The sequence below is a fragment of the Heterocephalus glaber genome, unplaced genomic scaffold (assembly GCF_053883595.1).
Source record: "Heterocephalus glaber isolate CG9 unplaced genomic scaffold, H.glaber_assembly_v1.0 deba00001454, whole genome shotgun sequence".
Lineage (NCBI taxonomy): Eukaryota > Metazoa > Chordata > Mammalia > Rodentia > Bathyergidae > Heterocephalus > Heterocephalus glaber.
Genome location: NW_028258303.1, coordinates 12,740,383 through 12,764,974, shown reverse-complemented (window position 1 = coordinate 12,764,974; position 24,592 = coordinate 12,740,383). Strand labels below are relative to the sequence as shown.

At 42.8% G+C, this 24,592-nt stretch overlaps 1 protein-coding gene across 8 annotated transcripts in view; it reads right to left on the bottom strand.

Moving 5' to 3' along the window:
- Positions 1 to 24,592, bottom strand: part of Shroom3 (shroom family member 3) — a 338,993-nt gene that overhangs the window by 149,637 nt on the left and 164,764 nt on the right. The window contains exon 2 of one of the 8 annotated variants that reach the window (XM_087215865.1): positions 7,468 to 7,672. The exons of the other annotated variants lie outside the window; for them this stretch is intronic. The gene's annotated coding sequence lies outside the window, so the exon portion shown is untranslated. The remainder of the gene's footprint in view (positions 1 to 7,467; positions 7,673 to 24,592) is intronic. 8 annotated transcript variants of the gene reach the window in all.

Genomic DNA, 24,592 nt, shown 5'->3' with positions numbered 1-24,592 from the left:
TCATAAAGGTAGTGTACTGAGCCCTGAGCTCAGGCATTTGATCTCCCATAGGTTTCTTGCCTTGGGTCCACAGCCTTGGGACAGCAGGAGTTTCATGGTATAGGGGAAGAAGGAAGGAAGTAGAGGAAAGGAAAGCGAACAACACCAAAACACATTTCCTGAAGACAAAAATCTCAAATGAAGTCAAAAGTATAAAATATGTGTTATAAGGAGCTCTTGCTCCTGAAATAAACAAATATATCACTAAAAGAGTATAAACAGAGATGAGCTATAAATCAAACTCTTCTGCCTAGTATATTCTTAATTTCTTTCTGAGAGCAAGTTCCAGTCAGAAATGGTCTTTCAAAAACCCAGACAGCTCAGAGGTTAAAGGAAAGCAGGAGGAGCTATTCTCCTTGCAGAGATAAAAATCACCCCTGCCCTCTCCAATAGCTCAGTAGCTAGTGTTCCTCCCCTTGACTCTCAAACCATGACCTGAGGGGGAAAAATCCTTTGCTTTTAGCCATCACCACCAGCAATTTAAGCAACCACAGTACGTGGAACAATAAAAATATTCACGGTCATCATTATGATTATCCCTTATATCTGTTATTCTTTGTTCCCCTTAGACTATTTTCCTCAATCAATGGGAAAATATGCCTTCTAGATCCTACTTTTTGTTCTTTCTCAAACCAAACTTCCTCCAATATAATCAATACTTGCTTAAAGAGGGTTCTTGGAAAGTAAAAGAACATTTATCTGCCTGTGAAAAATGAAATTAACTGGACACCAAACAAGAACTTTGGTAGGAATTCTATAATGAATGGTTAAATATTTACAATATAAGCACTAGTTCACTTGAAAACAAAGGCTCAAGTGCCTGGCTTCAGTCCCTACCTCAGGGATCAAGAATGTTCCCTTGCTGAGAGCTCCCATTTTGTTGACATTCAAGAAAAGATTTGGCTCCAGGAACAGAGGGTAGGAGTAAGGGCATGAACTAGAGTCCTGCAAACCAGTATCATAACAGATGAGCTCATTCTGAAGCAGCTATCCTTTAAAATGACAAATTCACAAAGAAATGTCTAGAAAATAAAAGCATAATTTTGTATAGCAGTGCCCCAATGAGAATGCATCAATCTACTCATTCAATTGCCACAAATTAAATAAAATTAAATTCAAGAATGGAAAATTCAAATTATATTAGATAAAAAGAAACACTGGAATTATATTCTTCAGCCAACTGGGTCCCACATCCCAGCTGAGATAAAAGAAAGAGAAAGAAAGAATGAGAGAGAAAACCAAGCTTCACTTAGACTACTGTATAAATAATAAATGTCCTCTACAGTTCAATATTCCAAGTTTGTTTTGGTGCAAAGATGGTGGCTTAGGAAAGTTCGTGAAATAATGCTTATTAGAAATCCTTCTTTGCATTGTTTGTGTTTTTTCTTCATCAGCGAAAGTCAGTTCAATTTCACTGAAGGGAGCCGTGGAGGTCAGTCGGGTGTCCTCAGGCAGCTTGGGGCTCCTGGAACAGTCCAAGTGCCCCTCAGCTCCAGCTCCAGAGCTTGCTGTGCCTGGTGCTGGCCCAGGGTGAGGCTCTCTGCAATGCTGAGACTGCCCCAGACAGAAGGAAGGCTGTTTTTCTTGTTTGTTTCTTTTAAATACTAGGCAATAAGGGACTCTTAAAGATGAAAACAGAAAAACAAAGGGAAAAAACCCACAAGAATCCCACTGAAGGCAGCTTCATTTTTCAGGCCTCTTTCTGTGGTAGGGGCTGCCTCATGTCTTCAGCCTTTAAGGGCGGGATGCTGGAGGGTGTGATGTGGGTCATCTTGGCCTACTGACCCCACACAACAAGGCAGCACTTTCTGACTGGCCCAGGGATAGAAGCCACGAATAATTTAGAAGTCATCAGAGTGGAAAAAACAGTTGTGGGGCCCCTCCAGCTGGTGACCATGGGTCCCTGTATTCTCACTACCTTCTCTTCCTCCATTTGCTAATCCCCCATAGTTAGGGTTGAGAGTTCATCCTTGTCCAAACACCATCCCTTGATCAGCAAATCTGCCTGCCTCGTCTTACTGTCCACTTGACCCCTCCTGTGGACATTGCTAACCCTTCCCAAACTTTCCCCCTTGACTTCTAGGATAATGTGCTGTTGTTAGCTTTCCATATGTCACTTTGCTATATTCCTGCTCCAGGAGAGGACCAAGGTCCAAGTCCTTCCTTTCTTGGCTGCCTCTGGTCCCTTCTCAGCGGTCCCACCCATGCTTATCTCTAATGCTCACCCTCTGGCAAATGATCCCTGCTCTCCTAGGCTTTTTCTCCTCCACTCATTTTAATCAATAGAGCTCAAGACCCATCCCAGACCGAAATCATTATATTCTTCCAAACAAGAGTCCGAGATTATACACACAAGTTGTTTATTTTTTTTGTTTGGTCATGCTGGGGATAAAGCCCAGGGTTTCACGCATGCTGAGCAAGTGCTGTACCACTGAGGGACATCTTCAGTCCTGGATGATTCTTGTTTTTAAAGCATTATTTATTGTGGTGGGAATATGGGTCAATGGTAGAAAATGCTATTTATGATCCAGGAGGCAAGAAATGCAGGAGGGTTTTTCCTACCAGGGCTGGGGGTGTAGCTCAACAGCAGAGTGCTTGCCTACAGCACTGCAAAAAGAAAAAAAAAAATACACAGCCTCGTGCGGTGGTACAAGCCTGTAATCCCAAAACTCTGAGAGGATGAGGTAGGAGGATCACAAATTCAAGCTCAGCCTAGGAAACTTAGTGAGCTAATGAGACCTTGTCTTGAAATAAAAAAGGGCTAGGGACATAGCTCAGTGTGAAGGCCCTGGGTTCAATACCTAGCACCACAAACAAAAGTATTCCAAACCACATTATTAGAATCACAGAATTCTGGGCTAGATAAAAAACAGGGACTTCATCCCACATAAGTCGCATATGACCCATATGATGATTGAACTTTTTTAAGAATACTTGCTACCAATGTATTATTTAACTCTGGCTCAAGAACTTTCCTATTTCCAAACATTCTAATTGATATGCAATTCTTCCTAATGTCAAGCCTGACTTCTGCCCCCCATTAGCTCCCCTCACTGGTCCTCATCCTCTCTGTGGGTTTTAATCCCACATTCACATAATGGTCTTTTCTGGCACTGAAAGTCAAAACAAGCCCTCTGAGTCTTCTCTGCTCTAAGAGAAATGTGCCCAGATGTGATGACCAAGCAGCACAAGAGGCACCAAGATGACCAAGATGAGCACAAGATGACCAAATCAGTAAGAGGTTCCAGGAAGCAACACTCTGATTTCCTCACCTGATGGTGCCAGAGTTGGAACCCAGGGCCTCAGAATGCTAACGTGCTCTACCACAGAACTACACCCCCAGCCTCCACTCAACATTTCATACACATATCTGAAACTCAGGGACCAGACTATTCTTCGATGCTGATCCTATCACCTGCTTAAAACCCCAGTGAATATGAACGGGAAGCACCTCTGTGTTGTACAGAGCAATGCCATCCAACTGGGACAGTCATTATCTGAAGGAGAGGTGCTTCCTTCATCATCTCCATTCCCAGCCCAGGAGATCCCCATCATGGGTGCCTCCCCCTTTGCATGGCTCCAGTGATGGGCTCAAGCTCAATCACTTCTAAAATTTGTAGCTGCAAAACAGCAAGATGGTTTACTTCAACTTCAAACAGGATTTATAAACATCATGATAAATGAGGAGAGGCACAGAAGCTGCATTCCTCCAGCAGGTCCTTGGAACATACTGTGTCACATCAATTGGCATAAATCATTCATCTCAAATCAGTTCTGAAATTCGCCATATTCCTCTCAAACATCTTGCCCTTCCAATCCCTAGGAGAGGACAAATCAGCCAAAATTAAAGGCAACACTGCACACTGAGTCTTGAGAGCACTGATTCTAAGCCCACTAACTATACCTTCAGTGGAAGGCAGTACTTGCAATATGCACTAAGGGAAGGCGTTCCTAGAAAAGGTGGAAAAATGTTAGTTTCAAAAAAAATATTAGTTTCTAACATCAAGAATCTGGGCACGTCTTCAAATATGCTTGACCTTTCTGTGGTCTGTGGTGTTCATAGTTTCCCTGCATACTGAGTATTCATTCTCAGCCAGCTTCCTCCTTTGCACCGGGATAAGGTCAGCGGATCTGAGAGAGCAGCCAGGCATTTCTCTAGGTGTGGCACAGAGCTGAGCTCCATGTCTTCTGAGAAGGAAGGAGGGAGGGAGTGGTAGAGGCCATTTGCAGAAAACCATGCTGACCCACTCACAGTCCTGCCTTTAATGCCCTTGCTCAAGACACAACCCACCCTGGGACTCTCTAAACCCAGGCCAGCATCTGCAAACAGAATCTGGCCGCCCGGCTTCTTCGAGTTGACATACACTGTGCTGGTCCACATAATGCCTTGAATTTGTGCGTTTCATTATTTGGGATCATTCTCATAAAAGTCCAGATTTCTGGCCACAGTAGGTCTGTACTCCCTCAGAACAACAATCTGTCAGATTGGAGAAGCAGCTGCCTCCCCAGGTGGTCCACGAATCTTTCACTTCATACCTATTGTGTTCTTGGAAGAAGAGCCATTTGGATTTTGTACCTGGCACATTTCTTTCATTTGTATTTCTTCCTTGATCTTATAGTCATGCAAGCTTACAAACCTGTAGACATTCTGTTCAAGGCTATTACAACTGTTTCCTATCTGTACAATACTGGGATTGGCCTTCCAGTTCTGTGATTACATGACTTAGTGGCTTTGCTGAACACAAGTGATATCATGTTGTTTTTGATCCCAATTCCTCAGCAGTAAGGTTAAGAACACAGCATGGCTAATACAAACCTCCCTCGTATACCCTTTACTTGGACCCAGGATCTCTCTTCCTTGCCATCAACATTATAACAAGACGAGCCAAGTAAAAGTTGAAGATGGAGTTCAGGTTGGAATGATTGATGTCCATCAAAGTCCTATCTGATTTTCCAGCTTCCATGTCAACCCATCCATCTGTAGTGTATTCCAACAACTGCTTGACAGCCTTTTCATCAAAGCAAAGAAGGAAGCAGATAAGACCTTTTCTCTTTATAAGTTATTTCAGATATTTGCTATAGTGATAGAAAGCTAATACATTATTATTTCAATTTTTTGTATAGAAATCCATTCATAATAATAATAGCAACTGGTATAAAATATGAAGATCACTAAGGATCCAGTCAAAAGAAAACATGTTTAAACCTGACAATATTTCCCTTAAGCTTCTTAGCATTTCATGGTATTAAACTCTGGGATCCATAAGCAACTTAAATGGCATTAAAACTCAGCACTGGCTAACATACCATTAAGTCTTCAGATTGTCCCTATGAAGTTTTACATACACTTCCTATATTATAAGCTTTATACTTTGTTTAGCTAAACAAACTAATTCTATACCTAATATTAGTTATTTAGTCAGAAATTTAACTAGAACATCCTACCTTAGGAGAAATAAATTACACAAGTAGCTACACATAGATTTTGCTCCTTCTGATGTAATATTACTACCACATCTAGAAGGGAGAATTATACTTCTTAAACAAAGATGCAGAAGTCCCCCAGGAGAGGATCTGGAATAGAGGAATAAAAACCTTTGGGGTTTATGACAGTAAGAAGGCAGAAGACAGCAGAGTATGTGGATCAGAAAGGACCAAGCCGAGCTAAGTCTCTCCTGGGGGAAACTGCATACATTGTTCTAAGACTATTCCAAGAAGAAAAATCTACCTTACTCAATAGCTGACTGAAAGACTGACTCAGCCTGTGTTGTTCAAACAGGCTTCCATGGTCAATAATGCAGACACTAGTTGAAGAAGGGGATAATTCCTAGTGTCCCCAGAAACTCTAGAAGTTGGGACCAGCAGACAGTGTGAGGACAGGAACGTCCGCCTCCGTGAGGCCAAGCTGGAGGCCGCCATGCAGCTTCCAGAGAGCTCTGGCCTGCTGCACACTCTAGGTAAACAGAACCCAAGGGCGCTGTGACCTTAGCTCTTATCACTGGAGAGCAAACAAAAAAACACCAAGAATCTTGCTCTAAAGTACAGCTGGAAGATTTACTAGGCAAAAACTGGGAGTCTTCCTTAGTTTGGAATGCCACCATACTCCATTAGCACCCAGAATATATTTCTGGGAATGTTACTGTCATTTCCTCTCTTTTGCTAAACTGATTAAAAAATGAACTCTTATCTTCCCCTGCACCTCTACCATCAATCTAAGAAAAAAAAAAAATCCAGCATTCTCTGTAAGGAATAATCAAAAGACCAGATCACTGGAATTCTGTGTGTGCGTGTGTGTGTGTGTGTGTGTGTGTGTGTGTGTGTGTGTGTGAGAGAGAGAGAGAGAGAGAGAGAGAGAGAGAGAGACAGAGAGAGAGAGACAGAGAGAGAGAGAGAGAAAAGTCAACTGGAGTTGGGAAACTAAGACAAAAAATTACTTTAAAAAAAATCATCTTAAAGATCTAGAGACACATGGTGGTGCATTCCTGTTATCCCAGTACTAGGGAGGTTGAGGCAGGAGGATCACCACAAGTTCAAGGCCAGCCTTGGCTACAAAGTGAGTTCAAGGCCAGCCTGAACTACAAAGGGAGACTTTGTCTCAAAAAACAAGACAAATCAAAACAAAAAGATCTAGAGACAGATAGTGGTGAATTTGTACAACAGTATGGGTGTACTTAATGCCACTAAATTGTATGGTTAAAATGGTCAAGTCTATTTTATGTATATTTTACCACAATTTTTCAAATGAGGGAGAAATCACCTATAATTCTTCAATCAAGTCCCTTCTCTACCCTACCCACAGAGGAAAACTAACAAGTTAAGGTTGTTAAACCCCTAACAGTTTCTCATTTAGACAAGGGCTCCTGAACTGGGACAGAAGCAGCACCCCAGGTTGCCAACTACCAGGACTGGCAAGATGCTGCTCAGGACGCCCCTGCGCACCTTTGACTCTGGGCCTCTCAGGCAGCAAGGAGGGAGACAAGCTGAGATGCAGGTCAGAGAGGGGCAAGCCCACGGCCCCTCTGCCTGAGTGCCAATAGCACAATAAGATAACAGCCTGAGTTACAGAAGCAAAACGGGAGCTTTAAGGACAGATTCCCAAGGGTTCACCATATTGGAAAGAACACACATAACAAGTCATAGGACTGCAGGAAGGAATGTTGCTATTTGGGAAATATATAAAAGTAGATGGCATAAAACGAAGAGACACAGTTATCTTTGTCTGTGTGTGTGTGCCTGTCTACCTTTGATGTCTGATATCTTTTTCTTCAAGTGAGAAAAAAACCCCACAGTATTTTAAAGATGACTAAAAACCACATTCAGAAGCTACTGCCACCTTTTAGTCAATCCAAAATTATCAATAAAATGAGCAGCTGTGGTTTTGCTAAACAAATATAACCTCTCCGCAAAAGGATGACATTTATCTCATACCTTGACAGCACATCACTCAACAAGGCCAAAAAGTAAACACTCTCTGGCGTGAGAATGGCTGCCTGTAGCTGGAGAGTCACTGCATTGTGGTTATGATCTCTGGTTTGATTTCTCCGGCAAGGGGAGCCCGGCACCAGCTTGATCTCTTTGGTTTGACAGCTGATGATCGAGTGGTGTGCCCTTGAGATTACAGCCCCAGTGCCCTCTGTAAAGGAAAATGAAGTCCCATCAACCCTTACTGCAGAAAATGCTTCTTCCTTCTTGCCTCAGGGATCCTTCAAAGCCCTCACCCTTTGCTCTCCCAAAGCTAAATAAAAATATAGCAAAATGGGTACCAGGTAGCAAGAGCTGCCTGCAACAAGTTGGAAAATCAAAACTCAAGGGGAAAGAGGATGGTTATAGAGAGTTAGCATTTACTGAAACAAAGCAAATGAATGCTAGTTCTTCTATTGTTAATTCCAGTCAGAATGCACAGTGAGGTGAGCACCTGACAATCCTAGATTTTGTCTGCGCCATAGGAAGTGTACAGTAGTCAGGCATGAAGACTCGGCTGTTCTATTCTGATGGGCTACTGAAGGAAAGTAAAAGCTCACATTATCAGGCTTTTTACTCATTAAAAAGAAAAAAAGTAAGACTAGGATCCTAAAGAGAGACATGATCAGAAACAGACTCTAGAAGGTTCTATCTGGACTCTGAGGTACTAAGAAGGTAGAAAAATAGTGATCTGGCTTCACAGGGCTGAATGTATCCTCCAGTAATCCTTATCTGCTGCCACTTACTCAGTGGTCACTCTATACTGTTTCTCAGACTTGCGCAAACATCAGAACTACATGAAGGGATTGTTAAAACCCAGATCGCTGGGTTTTACCTGAGTCTCAGGTTAAGATGTACCATCTTAACTTTTTTTTATATGCTATGGATTGAACCCTGCGCCAATGAGCTACCTGACCTGCTGTATTAACCATTGTTAAGAATGTAGTTCGAAGGTAGTATGTTCACACTGTAGGGAATCCATCCACTCAACTCTTTTCATCTCGTGAAACTGAAACTTTATACTCCTTAAGTAGTAATTCTCCATGTCCCCATTTCCTAGCTCCTACAGTTGCCAGTCTACTGTCTCTCTGAATTTCACTACTTTGAATGCCTTGCATAAATGGAATCACACAGTATTTGAGGTTTTTGCTGGTTTGTTTTTGTTGTTATTGTTATTTTTGAGACATGGTTTCACTATGTAATTCAGGCTGGCCTTGAACTCTCAACCCTCCTGCCCCAGCCTCCCCAGTAATGGGATTATAGGTGTACAGCACCACACCTGGCTTGCTCATTTTTTAAATGGAGTTTTCTTTTTTTTTTTGGCACCAGGGATCGAATTTGGGTCCCTGCACTTACAAGGCAGGCGGTGGAACCACTGAGCTAAATCCCCAGCCCTTAAATGGAGTTTTCTTTTCATTGAGTCCTAGCAGTTTCATGGAGTCTAGATATTCTCTCATCAGACATATGATTTACAAATATTTTCTCCTATACCCCTGAGTTTTTCATGGCCTGAGAAGTTGCATTTCTAGTAAGTTCCCAAGGGGCTACTTGTCAAGGACCCAAGATTAGAGAATGACTGCTTTCCCTGGCAATAGTGTGAAGGACTTTATTCATTTATTCATTTGTAGTGCTGGGGATCAAATAGGACCTCCCACATGTGAAGCAAGTGCTCTACTATCCCTGAATTCCCCCATTAAGTACTTGAGTATTAACTCACTTGATCCTCACATCATTATTCCTGTTTTACCAAGGTGAATTAACTTGCTCAAGGTTATTCCACGACAGGGTACAGCAGGGGTGTGCCCTGCCCAGGCCTTCTGAGCCAGCACTGTGTCACACTACATGAGGAAAGAATCTAAGGACCAGGTGATACACAGCAAGCTTTGCTTTTGTTTTTATTTTAATCAGAACCAAAAAACCAGACCCCTTTCCTCAAATGGTATACTCTGGCTTTATTAAGATGAGTCGAAGAGTGAAAAGAACTTGCTCTAAGGATGAGAAGGACGGCAGTGAGGGGCTGGGATGGGCCTGCACTAGAACAGACTGACCTAATGAGAAAGCTCAGCTTTTGCTTTGGCAGATGATGCAACGCCCTCTCCCAAGGCTGTCTGTGTCGGAAAGTCTCCTTGACAGTAGCTCTGTGCCTGTTTCCACAGCTGGTCCGCAGGGGTCTTTTCTGTGGGGCAGGAGGAAAGGGCTCTCCTCAGGCCAAGGAGCCAGCATGGGGTACCTGGCCAGGCCACTGATGTGGGCTCAGTCCTGGAGGGCTCCCTAAGAGGGCACTGCGTGGAGTAAGCACAGGACCAGCGTAAGACAGCACAGGGCAGGCATCACCACCATGGCTACACTTCAACCTAGACAAATGTTAGTGTTAGCCTGGCTAAACAGATCTGGGACTCTCAGTGGTCTCTTGATAACTCGTTTCCATAGGTCGTCAAGGACTGGTGCTAACCCAATAAGCACTGTGTATTTAATGACTGAGGTAAAAACAATTCCTAGTGAATTTCTCCACTTGAGTTTGTGACTCATGTCACTGATGCCCAAGCAGGGACTTATCTGATGTAAAGCTGGCTTTACATTATCCTTTGAAATTACCCTTTATGGTCATGAGAAAAAAATCCACTCCTCTCAGAACCCAGGCCCAAGTGTGATCCTACAGAACCTGGTGCTTTGTGTTGAACTTCACTGCTGCAAACTCAGAAATGAGGTGCTGCTGGTTTTAAATAGAAAATTGTGGAGGTCCCGGGGTGATGACCTGGGCTTTATTTGTCTTCACATATTGACATTCCCTGGATCCAACACAACAAAAACAGAATTAAGATGCAAAGGAATTCAGGCCCTTCCTTTGCTATCCCAAGCCTGGGAATCTTTTCAAATTTAAATGAATATCTGTCAAACTAATTAAGAGAAGATGCAATGCTCTTGTTCTGTGCTCATTAGAGAACAACTTACTGGTCATAAATTCCTCAAGGAGTGGGAGGGAATGCTCTCTCCCCTCCTGCTTAAGATTCCTGCTTTGTTTATTTCCAGTTTGGCCTGTTCACCTCCTAAACCCAGAAAGACCAGGAAACATGCATTGGATCAAATTTTCATTCCATGAAACAGAAATGGATAAGATGAGATGTTACAACTGATGCTTTTACATTGGGGGAAATGACAATCGCTTGACAGTTTTTCCACCATTTTTGCAGATTTTGAATGTGAGACTTGGGATCCTGCTTTGGGAGTAGATCTATGCAACTAGTGTCAGAGTCAGGGTAAAATTTAACATACCAGAACCATTACCTGTATGTTCCTACAGGACTTCTGAGCTCCTGCTGGCTACCTAGTATAATGCTATGTATGTAATTTAATGTACTATGCATGTACTGTAATTAATATTCCCAAGGCAGGGTGTGGTGGCACACATCTGTAATCACAGCACTCTGGGAGCTGAGGCAGGAGGATTGCCAAGTTCAAATCCAAAGTGAGCAACTAAGACAGACCCTGTCTCAAAATAAAAAATGTAAAAAGTCTGAGGATGTACCTGAATGTGAAACCCCTGGCTTCAATCCCCAGTTAAAAAAACAAACAAACAAAAACTCCCAGAAACTCCAGGAAGAATAACTGCAGAAATGGTTTTCATTTCCAGATATGAAAACCAGGGTTCAGGAGAGTGAACCTTACCACACTGGTAGGAAGCACAGCACTAGGAGTAAGACATAACAATATTTGTTTCAAATATATAGTATTGTGCATTCTACACATATTTTGGAAATCTGAAATAGTACAGTGATTCTGTGTCTGAAGTTTTATCAGAAAGAAATTTAGTTATTAGAATTTCCACTAAATGGCACATTTGGGAAACAAAGATTCCCTCCCCCCATCTATTTAAAAGCCTGGGCCTGGGATTTAGCTCAGTGGTTCCGTGCTGCCTGCTTCCCAAGCATAAGGTCCCGAGTTCAATCCCCGGCACCAAAACAAAAAACAAAACACAAAAAAAAGCCCACAGCTTTTCCTTATTTCTTTTCTTTCCTATGAGATGTATGCCACTGAAAAAATATTCTCTCCCTCTTCAGAAACTCCCTTACGTTTTCCCCATTGTTGCACAGTTCTCAACAACCTAAGTAATTCCGTTTGACCATTTCTTTGTTTTTCCTCCTTTTGCTATCTGCTTCTTAAATAAGACTGTGGTAATGTCAGTGTGCCCAAGTTAGGGGAATTGGTTATACCTATTTGCTCTGTGACAGCTGGGGTAATATTGAATGTGTGGAAGCCACAATGCTTGTCAAATTCAAATCTAATTTAGGGTGTTATTTTCCTTTTTTAGAATTCCTATAACGAATACTCCTTTCTCCCGATATCATGCAATAAAACGGTGCTTCAAGATGTCTCTCTTCTGGACTGGATGTCACCGAATTGTTTCCTGGGTACATTTCAGTTCTTGATTTCTCCACTCTTGTTTTTAATTAAAGTTTACTCTGATGTCGCCGTCAAGGCCATTAACTCCACCGCTGAACCCACATCACTGAAGTCATCAAGAAATCGGGCCAACAGGTCCTCCTACAGCAAATCTTTCTGCACATCCCTCATGCTGATGCTTTTATCACCATGGGGATGTTACTTTTGGAGCCCACATTTGACTCGTATAAAAGAGTATTCAAATCCAGATCAGTTTAATGTTTACTAGCAACAGTTTGTTCAGCACTGTATCAAAAGTACATCTGCTCTGACCCTTGAGGAATCCGATTTAGAAAAAGACATTAAATTGATTTTGACATTTTAGAGACAAAATGTACCCTAGAGATCAACTGGTTCACATGTTTGGTTTTATAGATGAGTGAATCCTTGGCCTTTTATATCCTGGCAATTAGTTGTTCATTAGAAGTCCAGCCCATACTCAGCAGAACATAATTCACAGACCTCTGATTTTGAGAGCAACATTACTTTTGTCTTATAAAACTTACAATTTCACTGTTTCTAAGTCCCTACTCTTCTCCTTTCCTATACTGCTTCATGTGGTTAGATTGCAAATGTTTCAGACTTTAGCAATTATCAGCATTGATGCTTGAGAAGCAATGATTTCTAACACTTCTCAAGGCATTCTTTAGGTGGCTGGTTCTCATTATAACAAGGAAATTCAGCCTGTCTAGAGATCATTTTGATCAAACACCTTTGTTTACTGAAATGACACATAAGCAATTTAGATACCAAGCTAAATGCAGATAAGCTCAAAAGCAAATGTGTCTTTACTTAGGAGGGCAAGTAAGATATGTTTCTAGAAAATAAATGGAAAAGCCAAAGCTATAAAACCATCTCCACCTATCTATCTCTGTACAGCATTTTGATTTTATCTTCTTTTGGAAAGATAAATATAATAAATACCACATGTCAGCAACTTGGCATAAATATACCCATAATATATTTGATAGCAGCATCCTTTGAAGCACAATGTCCAACACCCCCAAGTATTACTGACAACTGGCTAAACAAGCAGAAAGCATTCTCTTCCCAGGGGCTGCAGGACTAAGCTCTAACAGAGGCCTGGGGAAGCCCCACTGATGGTCTTTATCCAGTATTTCATATGGTCACACTGCATGGGAAGCCAGAGGGTTTCGCTATAAATCAATAAATCTCTGTCCCGTTAGTTCAAAAGCATGGATTTTTGAAAGATCACTGTTGCTGAGGAGTGGCGGTGCACACCTGTAATTCCAGCACTCTGAGGCAGGAGGCTGTGGTAGGAGGATCACAAGTTCAAACCCAGCCAGGGCAACTTAGTGACTTAGTGGGACCCTGTCTCAAAAATTTTAAAAAATGAGATGGCAATGTAGCTCAGTGTGAAGGCCCTGGGTCCAGGTTCAATTCCCAGTGCTGCTAAAACATAAATTTAAAAAATCACTGTCTCAGGGAACATGAGGTAAAAAAAATTAGGTACCTTTAAGCCACACTGGACTTGGTGACCTGTGATGGCCCAACCATCATTCCCATTCTTGGTATAAATATAAAATAATAAAATACAATGCATCAGTGACAATAATGATAATAAAAACCACTAACTAAAAATTGAGCACTTCCTGTGTGCTAGTTGCATGAATTATAACTATCATCTTCATTTTGAAGATAAGGAAACTGAAACACTGGGAGAGAAGTGATCTATCCTAGGTTGAGTAGTCATGGAGTGTTGGTTAGCATGGCCAGAGTCTGAACCCAGGCCATCGGGCTCCAGCGCCCACCCTCCTGACTTGTACTGCCTGTTTGCACAGCACTTCCATGAAGCGTCTGAGGATGCACTGGCTATTATCACAGTGAAAGGTAACATGCTTTCCTGCAGCCTGAGCAAGAAGGACTCAGCCATCTCACCTAATTAAAGGAGAGTATTTACTATTCACCCGGTGCAAAAGGCAGCCTTGAGGTCAATGCTGATGTTGGCGATAAATCTCCACTGCAAATGAGTACAGTACTCATGTGTTATTAGTAAACATGTCGGCTAGCTGAGAGTTTGTTTTCATCTCCTTCCTGAGCTTCCCTGAAGGGTGGAACAGGCTCCCCTAAATGTGCTCCATGCACATGAGGACTGCGCTGAGCTAAAGGCAGTTGGGACTCGGTGAAGGAAGAGCTCTCTGCCTTTACTTCATTGGCCTAAGTGCAAACTCAAATTGCCCCATTCCATCCCCATACAAGGGACAGAAGGGCTACTACTGTCACCAGACACCAGACACCAAGATGCATCTGCACCACAGATCTTCACGCCACAGTCCTTACCTTCTGTTACTACACCTAGAGATGTTCATACTTCCTTTTCACTTGGAACCAGAAAAAAAAAAGACAAAATTACAAGCTGGGGTGTAGCTTTGTGGTAGAGCATGACTGGCCTACCATGTGTGAGGCCCTAGGTTTAAGCCCTAGCAGCACACACACACACACACACACACTGACGTGACAAAATTACTCCCCCAAAATTATTTTAAAGATCTGACTGATTTTTTCTAAAGTCATTTCAAAGTTTTCTTGTAGCATTACACAGCTCAGGGCCTCTTCTATAGTTGGTTGCTCTGGATCTATTTTGTGGAAAACTGGTCCATTTCAAAGTTTGATGACATGGCACCTAGCTCCAATCACCATTCTGCTTTGATCAGTCCAAATCATGGCCTCCCATAAGCCATTTAACAAGCCCGAGCTCTTTTTCCTCATTCCTTAAAGAGTAAATGAGGCCCTGAGTTTAACCTGTTCCATTCTAACTAACCTACTCTCTGTGAGTCCCAACACATGTAAATATTAATAAACGTAATGGCCTTTTTCCCTTTAAGAAAAATTATTTACTGTACTTAAATTTAGCTTTGCAAATTATGTACCAATACACCTTCATTAGTAAGCCCCAGATCTAGGTAATCTTTCAGAGATAAACCAAAATCTTTCTATAGGAAATAAAACCATGAAAATAAACATAAGGCTGCAGCAGTCAGTTATTATGAATTTGTGTATTTTTATATTTGTATATTTTTTGTCCAAATTTTTTTTGTGATACTGGGGATTGAACTCAGACCTCTGCACTGAGTTACAACCCCAGTCCTTTTTTTAATTTTTAATTTTATTTATTTTTTAAAAATTTTTTATTTTTGAGACAGGGTCTCATTAAGTCATTAAGTTGTCCAGGCTTTACTCAAACATGTTATCCTCCTGTCTCAGCCTCCCATAGTGCTGGGATCACAGGTATGCACCACCATGTCCAGTTGTTTATAGTTTTCAATAAAGGCAATTAAATTCCTAAGAAAATGTGCGTTAATTTTCTACCTTGTAAATATAAATACATAAAATTTAAGGGAAAATTTTTTTCAACATTATGCTTTTTAGAGACAAGATTACCACGCATAGGACTGATTTTCCTTTAGCTGTACTTCGGAATCCCTTTTGTTTTTAGTATCGTGAGAAGTGGTATCCCCAGCTTTGGGATGGTAAATACTAAGTAAGTGGCTTGTGAATTCCATCACAGAAAACAGAGAAAAAAAGTGGAAAGAAAGGTTCTGCAGTTGCCCCTGGACAGCCTCCTCCTGGGCAAGTATTTGAGAAGCCAACCTTCCCTTTCCTTGAAGGAGTGCGTTGGAAGGTGCTGGCGGCCTTCCCTCACCCAGCCTCTCCCTCTGCACCCTGTATCACCACGCAGCAGCTGTGCGCTAAGCCAGCTCACTGAAAGGCAAGTGCCAGAGAGTCTAGTGATTGGTTTTTTTCCATCACAGCCTCCCAAGCACCTGGCCTGATTTTGTCTGATAATTTGAGAGTTGTGTAAAAGGAAGACAGCACAGACTGAGCTACCAGAAGGTAGTTTTCCCCCCCTAAACAGCCTGGGGAAAATGATTTCAATTCTCAGGAGGTAATGGGAAGGTTTGTTCCTTGCTGAAAGAGACTCCAGTGCTGGATAACATCCACCTGGCACTCCCCTCACCTCTGTCACTAGATGCCAGGAGCACACTCTCCCCACCAGTTGTGACATGGACCAAAAAGGTCTCCAGACACTGTTTAATGTCCCCTCAAAAAAAAAAATCACCTCAAGTTGAGAACTGATTAAATGTGTAATTATCACTGAATTTTCCATTTTCTCTTTTTTTGTTGTTTTTTTTTGGTTTTTGTTTTTTGGTACTGGGGATTGAACTCAGGACCTTGCACTTGCAAGGCAGGCAGTGGAACCACTGAGCCAAAACCCCAGCCCTCCATTTTCTCTTTTATAGCAAACAAGTTACGGTTAGCTAGTTTTGGACATTTTGAAAACTTTTTTTCTTCCTTCTCAAAGGCATAATAGATTTAGAGCAGTATAAAAATACAGACTTTCCACTTTTCCCAGTCACCGATAAGGTTGATTCTCATGGTTGCTCTGTGACGATTCAGTGACAACCAAAAACAGTAACATTCGGCTGGGGATTTAGCTCAATGGTGCCGATGCCTGCCTTGCAAGCACAAGGTCCTGAGTTTGATCCCTGGTACCAAAAACCAAAAACCAATAAAACAGTAACTCTCATACTTAAACACATACTCCTATTGCAGCCTCTAACAATACCACCTCCTGGATCCTCACCAGTCCCCTTTCCACAGGTGAGATGGAAGCATGCTGCTACAGTACAGCATAACAGCATTTTAAATTTGTGGGGACATTTACAAAACTTTCCATGTCACACCTATGGCCAATGAAAACTGGCAGGGCCATCAGGGACATTCCAAAGCCATGACGGAAGTCATAGTCATCAAGTATTTTATCAGGACCATTTTATTTTTTTTTTAGTACTGGGGTTCGAACTCAGGACTTTGCGCTTGCGAGGCAGGCGTGGAACCACTGAGCTAAATCTCCAACCCCTCAAGACCATTTCTTGATAAGAAACTTGAAGCACATTTTCTTTGGGTGCTGCCAAAGCCATGGGCTGGTTAACAATAAATATTTTTGATGAATTATTAATGTAATAGCAAGCATAACTTCCATGACCTCAGATCCTAGAAAAGCATCTTGGTCGCATGAAAGCAAAGAGCACCAGTTTCTTTTGCCAGTGGTTCTATTGTCTAGTGATGCACTTCTCTTCTATCCTCTCTTGAATGGCCTGGTTTTCTCTGGGCTTTCCACTGTACTTAAAGACACCAAAGCCCAAAAGAAAGCTATGATTTCTCTCCTTAACCACTGGCCATTCTCTGTAGGGACAAAACTCAAGACCAGGGTGTTTTTCCTCAGGTTCAAAAGCCACTATTGAAGCCTTCCTTTTAATCTTTAACCACAACACTTATATAAGGAACTTTTTTATTATTATTCAAGAGCTAACACCTTACCACACACCGTGTCAAAGTTCTGGGGTTTATCACCTTTGGCTGGCTGGTGATAACCTTCCACTGAGCAGCTGAAGCCAGAAAGCTGGGAGCCACATTCGCTCCCCTCACTCAAGCAGCTGGCTGGTCTCCAGGCCCTGCAGAGCCAGCTCTGTGGCCCCGCCTAGCACCTCAGGGCAGGGCCTCTAAGCCCTTGGGCTGCTCTTCCCTCTCTCTTGTTTCTTTTTCTCCAGATCCACCATCTTCGAAACCATTTTCCAAAAGGCAGCCAAAAGCAAGAGTTCTGTCTTTCAGATCTGCCTGCCTATGAAGCCTAGCACAAGGCCCAGCAGGTGGCAGATTGTTGCTGAATGCCAAATGAATGCTGCCTTTCCCTTCCTAGCCTCATCACTATGTAAGATGGAGGCTTTCCAGGGCCTCCACCTCCAGCAATTTGGAGATTAGGCCATGAGATCTGCTTCCTCAAATTACATAATCCGTTCTCAAATAGCTAGAAGCCAGATCTGATTTACCAATTATTTCTTTAACCTGTGATTAAGGAGAACAAACATCTTGGATTTCAACTTCCTGTCCCCTCCTGACAAATTCAGTATACACCTGTCATTGAATATTTTGTCCTTCACTTCTTTCAACACCGCGCCCCCGCCCCCATCTTGTTCTACTTAATAAGAATTACCCCATGGATAAAGGAGACTAGAACCTGGGGGAGGAGCCTCCACTTTTACAAAAATTTGAATGTTTTCATAATAAAAGTAAAAATGAATTTTTTCAAAGGTAAAAAGAGCTATTCATACTATTCAAACCACAGCTTGGACATCTCACATTTCCACTTGCCCTGGGATTTTTTCTTCCTAGTCCAATCAACCGGCCCCTGATGGCCACAGATTTTGTTAACAACTTCACTCATCTCTCCCAGTTGCTTCTCACATCCTCCGCTAATTCCATACTGATGCAAAGCCAGGCTTTTCTTCTCCTACTTAAATCAGCCAAAGGGAGGAAAGGAGGCAGACCCATAAGTCCCTATCAAAGGCATTTGTAATCTGAAATCCAGTCATCTTACTTGTGAAAATATATTTTTCAATTGAGTGGCCTTGATATAGCCATTTATCTCCCTGTTCACGCCTGTTCTAGCAGACTCAGTCCGGATAAAGTCCTGGCTGAAGGGGTGAGGCAACCCCACTGCCCATCTATGAGCAGATCCATACATGCTGCCAGAGGACCTGAAACCAGAGCCAGGCTGTGTTAGCCAGGTGACAAGGCTCTGGAGCTGGAGGAGGCTGGGGTACATGGAGGAGAGCCCAGCAGCGCCTCTGAATTGAGCCAGAGCCACTTTTAGTGGGTGTGGGAGGAGAACAGAATTCCAGAAGCTTAGGAAAATGTATTGGTTGTTATTTCAAGTACCATAAGTGACACTGAGCCCATAAAGAAATTTAAGCAAAAAAAGGGCATTTCTTATGAAAGCCAGGGATAGAGATGGCCTCAGGAAATGAAACATACTGTCAGTTCTCCCTCTTTGCCACTGTATCAGGTACCATCCCTTGGTGTGTGTAGGCGGGGAGTCTTTCTCAATATGTCTCTTAATGATATCTAGATACCCTGGCTATTGATCTGTCTGTGAAAAACCACATCCCTCACTTTGATCCATGACCAACAGAATTCACTGCAGGACTGGGACACAGAAAACCAAAGTGGAGAACTTTAAGTATACCTCACCCCATGTTAACAACTGCAAAACAAAGACAGCTTTGCCTTCCCCTAGACTCTGAAGATAAAAATACAAAGTCCCAGGGAAGGATAAGAATTCCAGTTTGCCTGGCTTAGACATTTGCTCATCTAAGACAGGCCCTGTGACTGAGAAGTCAAGGTCTGCTTCCCTCTCCAATGTAATTCTGAGTCCACTGCAGTATCAGATGATCGTGTGCTCAGCAAGGCAGATCCTTCTGTGGCCCCACAGAGTGAATAGTGCTTGATCTACCCGGTCATAGTAATCTGACTCCCAGCCAGTTGCTAGTGTAGGTGTGGGTATAGCACAATCCGAGGTAACAAGATCTGACCCAAACCAAAGTTCGCAGAGGGGATTTCTATAAAAATGTTCTTATTCTTTCTTACATCTTCCTACCCCTTCTTTTTTTTTGGAGTAATGGAAATCAAATGTAGGGCCTCTTGGGTAAGTGCTCTGCTACTGAGCTACACCCCCACCTCCCGCCTTCATTCTCATTCTTGATAAAATGCACAAAACTGGGACTCCTTTTCTTCCTTAGTCAAGGTTGTGTGAGGATGTGATGTCTGCTGCTGTTGCAGCCATGCTGTGATCACAAGGAGCAAACTGAGGACGTAAATCACCCTGGGAAGGACAGCAGAGGAACACAGCACACCTGGAGTCTTGGTGACATCACTGTGCTGTGACACCAGCGCTGGCACCAAGCTGAGCAGGCAGCCAGTCTACAGGGGGGGTCACAGAGCTGATGCTAAGTCCACAGAGCCAGCGAGTGGATCCTACTTTCTGAATTAATCGGAAGGGCTGATGGTAGCTCCTACTACCTGTCAGGCAGTATTCTGAATGCTTTAAGTGTATCACCTCATTTAATCTACACAGCAGCCCAACAAGGTAGCTACTGTGATCACTCACTACTTTTTAGATGGGTCAACGAGGTCCAGAAGCATTCAATTATCCAACGTTGTAAATTCAGCCATGCCAATGCTGGGACTCAAACCCAGGTCCAGGGCTCTTAACCACTATGTTGTGGTTCCTGGCTTACTATAGTTGGATCTCAAAAGCTTCCTCATGTCTTTTCAAAGAACCCTCTTTTTATTGAGCCAGTCTGAATGGGTTTGTGTTCATTGCACCCAATTGTCCTCTCAGATACCATGGCCAGACTTGGACTTTTTTTCTACTCCCCATGCCAGATCTTTGAGTGTCAGCATCTCTCTGTAAAGTGCACTGAATCCCAGTCACACACTAAGTCCGTGATTCAGTGGAATTCCTGCTTCCCTATTTTGTTCCTTCCCTAACTGTTACATGGCAGGTATGAATTTGACATCAGTGGCACTTGGGGGGCACTAGTCCCAGCATGATGTAATTGTTCATTAAAACATCAATGAGCAAGGAATAGGAAACAAAATGTTGACACTGCTTCAAACAACCATTCCATGACATCCTCACCTCTAATTTTATGTTTCTCAACATTTTAAAGTAAAAGTTTTTACATAAGTGCCGTCCTCCAGTCACATATGTCTCTGTACTCTGGAGCCAAGGAAGGCATTTCTATGGCCTTCCTACTGTTTATTCACGTCTCACCCCCACTCTCTCACTCATTCCACAAATATTTGAGTATCTGTGTGCACCAGGCACATCACTAGGCACTGGGTATCAACAGCTTGTGTTCTCTGCCCTCAGAGGGCAATAAAGCATAATGATACACCCTGTGACTTCTTCCTCTAAATCCACAGGAGAGCTATGAGGAACGAAAAGGGAACATGGGGGCTGGGGGTGCAACTCAGGGCTAGAGTGCTTGCCTAGCATGTACAAGACCCTCAATTCAAACCCCAGCAGGGAAACAAAAAGAGGGAGAGCATAGCATTGGATGAAGCTTTCTGTGGGCAAATCCAACATAGCAGTTAAGTGCACAAACTCTGCTGGCAGACAGCCTGGTCACACCCCAGCTTGACCACTGGAGGACCCTGGTGAGTTACTTACAGGTTTCTCCATCATTTAAGCTGTATCGTATGAGAGTTAGCATCTTTTGTAAGTCATCTAGAATATATTAAGTACCATACACATTCATTCAAGAAACAAAATGCGGGCCGGTGATTTAGCTCAGTGGTTTTGCCTGCTGCACAAGTGCAAGGACCTGAGTTTGATCCCTGGTACCAAAAGAAAAAAAGAAACAAAATGAACTTCAGTTCCCTCTGCTGACTGAGCATAACTGAGCCACATGGCACAGGCCAAGATGCGACAACATGCTGACCTCATAATCCCAGGCACATGGCATTGTCATGTGCTGGGAGCACCAGGGGTCCAGGCACTGGGACCTGGGGACCACCAAAGGAGGATGACGCCTCAGGCCACCACCCCTAAGTAAAACAGAGCTTCTGCAGTGGGTTACTTCTTGTTCTCAGAACTCCCAAACTAGTGTGTCAGTTAAAGAGAATTGAGGGTGACTTTTCTAGGAGAATTTGGCTTTTAACAAGAAGATCTTGGAAGAAGGCACAACTTCACATTTGGAAGGGCTGTTGGAGGTCAAGCTCTCATACAAAGGGGGCCCCTCTGACCACTGATGACCCAGCCCCCCGCCCTGGGGAAATTCCCAATGATGAGGGTGCACACATGAAGACAAACTTGAGCATTTATTGAGCTCTCATCCTGGTTCTGGAGCAAGGATAATTCTTAGTGATGGCTGCTGCAGGTGTGGTAGTGCATGCCTATGATCCCAGCTACTCAGGAGGCTGAAGCAGGAGGATCACAAGTTCCAGGTCTGCCTAGGAAACTTAGCAAGACCCTGTCTCAAAATATAAAATGAAGTAGGATGAGGATGTAGCTCAGTGCAAAGCCCTGAGTTCCATTCCCCGTACTAGGAAGAACATAGTGATGGTTGTCACCTGCTTGGAGACAAAGATCCCCTCTCTTCTCTCAGCTTTCTGACCTGGTCATCACTTCTCATGAGTTAGGACCCAATTCTTCTGCTTCACAAGAGGAAGTCAATAGAGTCTAGACATTCAAAAGGGTTGCCCAGGAAGATCATTTTGAGAGTGGATCCTTAAAGTGCCCCCAAAAGTGACCTTGGTTCTGAAACCCAAGAAGGAAAATACACGTACTCCTTGTTTTCATTATATCTGCAGCAGGCTCCTCCCAACCTCCAATATTGCAGCCTCCAGAAGGGAATGGATATCAAAACTCACACATGAGTACATTTCAAATCCGTGTGAATTCAGTGGATTTTGTAGCTGAAATTGGAACCAAATGTCTTAAAATACACCAGTCCTTGAAGAATATGGACTTGGTACTTTCATAATAGAAACAATTGTTTAAACATGGCTAGTTTTTAACAAGTAAGTTTTTCCTGTGTTTTTGCAAAGATAATGGAGACAGGACCTGATTAGTTGATAAAATTGAATTCTTAAGAGGCCAGGGTTAGGAGTTTAATTCTCATAGATAACAATCAGAAGACATCAGTGCCATAAACCTGGAGGTCTTAGAAGCCAAGATCTCATCCAAATGCCTGAACTTCCTGACCACTGACTACCCAGCCTGTCCTGGGACACTTCCAACAGGGACAGTGCCCTCTTTTAGACAGTACCTAGCTCTGTGCTGTGTGCTCACATTCTTCTGTCTTTAACTCTACAGAGGCGGTGGTAATAAAGGAAGAGACAATAGCCAACAAGTATGGGAGATTTTCCAAGGGCCAGGCCCTTTGCTGAAGACTTGATACACATTACTTCCCTAAATCCTCATGAGAGGTCTGTGAGGTAGCTTCTCAGAGGAAAAGCCAAAGGTGACCAGTGGCCCAGAAGGCCCTGAGTGGCCTGCCAGCTCTCATTTCTCCTCTTCCATGTGGGCCTCGGTAGGTGCTGTCCTCTTCCTGCAATGGTCCATACATACCCACTGCTCATTCTCTTGCTTCCTTCCAGCCTTCTTTCACACATCCTCCACCCACTGAATCTTTCTTACACTGTGCTTTAGGGAAACACAATACCCTCTCTGTTACTACATGATGTACTTCTGTGCTTAAGTTTTTCTAAAGATGTGATCAATTCCAAACTTAACACACTCCCTTATTTTTTGGCTCACTCTCTGTCCCTTGCCTAGAATGTGTGCCAGGAATCTTGTCTACTTTTGTTCACAGCTCTGAATTCACCACCTGGAGACACAGCTGGTACATGGTGCATATTCTGAAAGAACTTGGTTACATTTCACATGGGAGGGTCCAGGCACACAGAGGGTAAGTGGCCATGCCTATCACAGAAAGCAAGAAAGACTTCCTTAGGAACCCACATGTCAGAAAACAAGCTTGGGGCATGTCCTTTTCCTGGGGTTGGTGGCATTCTCTTGGACCACAAGGGCAGCATATGACACCTGAATAACTCGCAAGCAGTAACAAACACTAGCAATCTAGGATATGCAGGAGGATTCCAAGTGTGTCCTATGTTCAAAAACTATATACACCTAGGAAAGACAAGTTGGAATATTTTCTGACTTTGAATTTATTTCAAAAATGTGAGGGAATGCGCCAAACAAAAGAATGAAGGAGATATGAAAGTTCTCATGAAAGTGTTTTCCCAGCGTTGTGCAGTGGCAAGAATGACAGTGAAAAACCCTCCTTTGTAGATGCCATTCACACCCAAGGGCTCCACAATCCTTTCATGCAACTGTATTTAACCTTGGGCAATAATGGAGAATTTCGCAGATGAGGATTTGCCCTCTGAGTCTCAAGGCGCAGAATGAGAAATAGAATCTGATTCTTTTTTTTTTGGTACCGGGGATTGAACTCAGGTCCTTGCACTTGCGCAGTAGGCAGGGAAACCACTGAGCTAAATCCCCAGCTAGAATCTGATTCTTTAGTCTCCATCTGGGGTGCCTACCTTGGCTGTGGGTGGTTTTTAAAATTTTACAATGTTTTCTATTCTGAGAAATGACCTGTTGTGAATGGCTAATTTAATGCCTCATCAATTAAAAATTTAAAACTACAAATATTACTTCCTCTTCTCCCTTTTTCTTTGAGGTCTGCTGTTGCCCAGATCCAAGAGATTCTGACTGGAGTACATAGACTGTCACAGTAAAATTAGTATCTTTGTCTGAAGTTCATTTAACTAAACTAACTAAACACCCAGCCTTATAAAGCTCACATTGTCATGTAGCTGCTAACAGGATAGCTAAGAGCAACAAGTACCAGGCAAATCTTAAAACTCTGACCACATTTTTCTTAACCACATTTTCGCCAATTATTTTGCCCACAGCATTGGAAACTTGTTTTTGCCTCTATTCTTTTTTTCCAAAAAGAAAAGAATTCTACCCCAGAGTGGGGGAGAAAAAAAATTAAGACCTCAACACCAAGTACAAATTGCTCATTTAAAGAACAGGAATTAAGGTGGGCGGGGGGGGGGGGGACTTTTCTTCCTTAAAAAGCTCATCACTCCGTAGAAAGAATCTGAATCCTGTTCTGATTCTTCTTGGGCAGTGGAGCAGTTTTTGGTTTTGTGTTAGTTAATTTTAATTTAAAAACAAAAAACAAAAAACATGGGGCCAGGGTGCTCCATTCTTGAGTCGCTGTTGCTATGAGACTTCCTGGGCCACAACAGATGGCCACGGGAGCGG